We start from the raw sequence: 5,227 nt of genomic DNA, 5'->3' as shown, positions 1-5,227 counted from the left end.
CCGATAATTGCATCTCTCTCCTTCCGTTATCATCCAGATTTCTTGAAAGGGTAGTTCACACCCCCACTGTTTTCACGTTATTACCTCATATTCACTTCTCAAGCAACTGTAATCTGACCTCTTACCCCCCCCACCATTTCACTCAAATTGCTCTCATTAAAGTCAGAAATAATGACCTACTACATGACAAAATCTACAAAGCACTTCCAGGGTTTCTGTGATCTTCCTCTGAACGTATTCACGTCTCTCATCTTTGTTGGCGTTGAGGCACCTCACCAGCCCCTCCATTCGGCAGCTCCTTCTCCTCAACTTCTAGGATACCTGCTTTTTCTTTCCAAGTATCATCTTAAAATGTTGGTTCCTTCTGGTTCTACCCTCAGCTCACTTATTTCTCGACATGGTCTCCTTGCAATTTCATCTATACTCATGTTCGGAAGTCCCATTTGTATGCTACTAATCCCCAAATCTCTGTCTCTGGTCCCTGGGTTCCAGACCTACATATCCAACTGTGTGCTGGACAGAGTCACCTGAACGCCTCCCCAGCACCATATGCTTCACATTCTTTATGTCCAGCATGGAATTCATCATCTTCATATCTCATCCTGTTTTCCTCTGAACTCTCTTTCTTGACTTGTAGCATCTGCATCTGCTCAGTTGCCCAGCCAGGAACCTGGACTTTTCAATATTCATCTTTCTCCAGAGCTCCTCTTACAATGTCACCACTCCTGGAATCGATTTTAATGCTAATCCCCCTTTTGTCATTCCCAATGCCACTAACTTAGTTTAGCTTCTCTGTAGATCATTCTTAGACTACTACAGTGGTCTCCTATCTGCTCTCCTTACCCCCACTCTGAGCATCCCCTGTCTACCCAACAGATTGAACATGCTGCTCCCAGGACAGTATTTCCAGAATGTTGAGCTGACTCTGTGAGTGTCCATATTCGATTGGACAAAGCTTAAGCTTTTCCAAGTTACATAGAAAGATTTAATTTATGTGCCATCGGCACATTCTCCACCTCAGGGCCTACCTGCCCTCTCTCTTCCTGTGACATGGGTATCATGCTACTTGCAATTACCCCAGCCTATGATGATTCGGTGTTTCCTACCCTCTGCTCAGAGTGCCCCTTTGCCTACAGCATCCTGCATCCTCTCTCCTCCATCATGTCTTTGGATCCATTAGCTCTTTAATCTGTCCTCTCAGTTGGCTGAGCACAGTCCTTTATAAACAAGGGAATAAATTTGTCAAGTCAAGCCCAATCTTACAAGTAGATAGGATGGGTGCCTACCCATGTGGTTCAAGTAATGAAGCTTAAGAAAGCTCATAACTAGTTATCTTTCATTGTTTAAAATTATTTCATTACTGGGTCATTCTTTTGATTGCCTTTGTTTTGTTTGTTTGTTTTGATTTTGGAGAATCCTCTATAGATTTCTGTGGAAGGAGGTTAATCCCATGAACCTTAATAGTTCCACGTATTATGGAAGGGGATCATGGCAGTTAGTTGAGGGTGAGGCTCTTAGTAAAATGGGACGCAAGATGAAAACCTGCATCAAGGACGTGGAGGAGTGTTACTTCACAGAGAGCGGAGAACACGTCCGTTCAACGTCCATATCACAGAACTACCTTGGTCCAATCATGTGGATAATGCCAGTAGGTTAGGAACCAAATTAATGCTCAGGTCACGAAAAAAGAGAAAAGATAAAAAGATTTCTTGCATAATAAGTAATCATCACCCATGGAGCCCTGTGTTCATTTCCCTGAAAAACAAACTGTCAAAAGAGAGATTGCTTAATGTGATCCTGTGAGATGGGCCAACATACCGTCTGAAGTCTGAGCTTCAGAAATAAAATATAAAGATAAGGCACTTAGTATCCTCTAGGTGGTTGAATGTAGAGTGAGGAAGAAATTATGTTACCATCAAAAGGCTGGGAAGAGAAGGAAGAGAGGCAGGAAGAGAAGGGCACATTGAACAAACTTGTGTTGAGCGTCTACCCAGAGAGTGTTACTCCACTGAGATTATGCTGGACCAGTGTGGGCATGAACCCTGCTATGAGTATCCACCTAGCACATGGCAGGGACTCAGTATAAATACTTGTGGAGGGAGGGGATGGAGAAAGGAAGGAAGGAAGGAAGGAAGGAAGGAAGATAGGAAGGAAGATAGGAAGGAAGGAGGGAGGGAGGGAGGGAGGAAACAGGTGCCCTATTGTTAGTTGGTCTGGAATAGCTTAAAGCAAATGAATCTCTATTAAAACTTTACTGTCTAGCTTTTCAGCCTGTGGTATGTTCTTGCCCATGGCATGTTCTTTTAGGAAATTCATACTATGTCTATTCCCCATTAAGGTCAGGGAGCACTTTATCAGGCTAAGCTGTGGCCTATATATCAATTCAGCATGTTAAATCTGATAAGTTATTAAACCAGACAGCAAGTGAGTGGTAGAGCTGGGGTTTAAACCCAGGTACCAAGAGTACCCCAGCGCGCACCTGGGTCCTGTAGCCATGCTGGGGATCAGAGGATGCCTTCCTGCTTGTCTAGACCCCTGGATGGGCGGCCATCTGGCACACGCCCAGAAGGGGAGAAGAAAGGTGGTTCCTTGCTCAGGGCTGGGGTTAGCCCAGTCTTTGTTTTCTAATCAGTCTCAGTTATTTACGGGGCCCAGAACAGTGAGGGGAGGGCAAGCTTATAAATTTTGTTCAGAGGGGGGTTTATGTGCATTCTGGGCCGGTTTTCTAAGACAGCTGCCCCAATAAAGGATTTATCAAGACAATAAAAAAGAGAGGAAAGAGCTCTGGTGAGAACAGCCCTTTTATATTATGAGAGTCTAAGAGGGAATACAGTACTATGAACAAATGCCACACTTCACCTGCACCCACCCCACCCAGCCTTCTCCAGCCCAGGCCAACACACAGGCAGAAGAGCTCTCAGATCTTCATCTGAGGGTCTAAATACTACAGGCATTTGATAATTCTTTTTGTCTTCTGGCACCCAACCCCAATTCCCTTATCCCAGATGGGTTGTCTCTTTTTATAGTAATGGCTTTCCTATTTGGGCTATTCTTGGGGATTTCAAAGATGGCTTGTTCTAGCCAATGAAACAGTTTTTAGTTGAAAGTGGTCACCTCAACCATGTGAAAGTCAAACACGTAACCACATAATGCACCACCACCATTTCAGTTCCACTGGGCTCTTTCCTGAGTGTCTCCTCTGCACTGTGCATGTGTTGGGTGTGAGGGATGAGAGGCAGATTTCAGGCAGCTCCAGGCTTGTGGAGGTCACCAGTCACCAGGAACACTCACTAGTGCCTGCATACCACCTTGCACAACCAGGAGCTTAGTAAAGGCTTATTTATTGGCTTGGCCCAAAAGTTCGTTTGGGTTTTTCCATAAGATCTTATGGAAAAACCCAAACGAACTTTTTGGCCAACCACCGTAATGATTCAGTTACTCAGTTATTCATAGTTCATCCATATGACCATCACACTTGTTTTGAGCACCTGCTATGTGCCTTCAATATAGAGATGGATTAGCAACAGTCTCCCTGTCCTTGAGAAGCATTTTAGAACCTGGTGGAGGAGACAGACAATTGCAATGCAATGGAAAGTGTGTTCCAACAGAACTTCACCTAAGGAGCAAGATTTCCAGACAGAAGGAAGAAACATGTATTCCAGGCAGACAGAACAGCATGTATAAAATGTGAGAAGGGTGGAAGAGAGCATGAGAGTTCCCGGAAACTGTTAGATCTTAGGTGCAGGGCATCATAGGGTAAGAGCTGATGGAACGTTTCAGGAATCTGGAAGAGGAGATGGTGAGGAATGAGGCCGTGGCCAGTTAAGGCTTGAATTCCTTACTGTAGGCCCAGGAAGTCCTCAAACAGTGTGAAAAGTGGAATCAGCAATATGGAAAGACGTAGTTCTGGAAATTAGTGGACCAAACAGAGGGCTGTTATATTAATGCCCGAAAGGGATGATGAAGAAATGAACTGGGCCTGGGGCCATAGGTATGGAAGGAAAGGAGTGATTTGGAAGGTAATTGGGAGGCAAAGGTGAGTGCAATGATAGGTGGTGTGTGTGTGTGGACAGGGCAGGGCCCAGAGGAGGGTAAACTCACCTCAGGACAGAATTTAGAGGGTGCCGATACTCAGTAATAAAGATGAATCATATTTTGTTGCAATATTTTAAGGCATAAAATTGAACGCTAAATAAAAACCCCATGATTAACAACAGATGGAATTTTAAAATAGAGACCGATCATTATTACCAATTTTTCCTTTTGCCTCTGGCTCCAATATGGCTTGACATGGTAACGTACTGATTCTGGCTTTTTGTAAAATTTTAGTAATTGGTTCATTACTTTTTTTTTGGTATGATTTTGGGTTTTTTTAAATATTGCATTAAAATATTGTTTACCTCATTAACTATCTTTTAGGGGCACCCTCTTAAATTTTGCGCCAAGTCAGGTCCCTCATTCTCCTCACCCTAGTCCTGACCCTGGAATAGCTCTGGGGTCAGAGAGGGGCAGGCGTCAGGTAAGGCTCTTGAGTAGGGTATGCTGATGCCCCACTATGGAGCTTTTCTCCATGGAAGGACTGCACAGTCTGCTTCTAAAAGTGACTTTCTTCCCAGATACCTTTCCTCTGCCCACCAAGCTTGCCATTTTCTGCTAGGAGTTTTCACCAAATGCAGACTTCACGCACACCCTGCCTACTGCCCTCCATTTGCGCAAACTGAGTTTGGGTCTCCCATGATGAAACTTACATACAGCTTGTATACAACTTGCCTAAATGCTACACATGCTTTGGAATAAGCATGGAAATTGGTTTCTAAAATAGGGGTGGTTTAAAACAAAGCGGTGCTATGAAAGGGATTCCTACAGAGCAGGTTGTGGGAAATAGCAGCGCACCTCTAAAATGGAAAACCTGGGGCAAGAGTCATAAAGGGCAATCAGCCAGTTCTGGGAAGGGGCGGCGCGAACGGGGAGCGTGGTCTGCCAGGGGGAGCGGTCAGCTCTGTCTCCAGCTCCTTGGGGCAGTGAAACTCATTTGTATCCATCCCCCGAAGCTTCTCTTCTCTTTATATCCTGGCTTGATGCAGATGTAATATATTCTGTCAGTGCAAAATTTGGCCTAAAATAAGGCTGTGGCCTTTGGAAATCCAGGAGGGAATCGGGTGGGGGGATTTCCAAATTAATTGCAGTGTGCAGCTGGAGTACAGTGGGGACGGTGAGGGGAAGAGCG

Source organism: Lipotes vexillifer, unplaced genomic scaffold, assembly GCF_000442215.2.
Source record: "Lipotes vexillifer unplaced genomic scaffold, Lipotes_vexillifer_v1.1 scaffold583, whole genome shotgun sequence".
Taxonomy (NCBI): Eukaryota; Metazoa; Chordata; class Mammalia; order Artiodactyla; family Lipotidae; genus Lipotes; species Lipotes vexillifer.
This window is presented reverse-complemented; position numbering follows the sequence as displayed.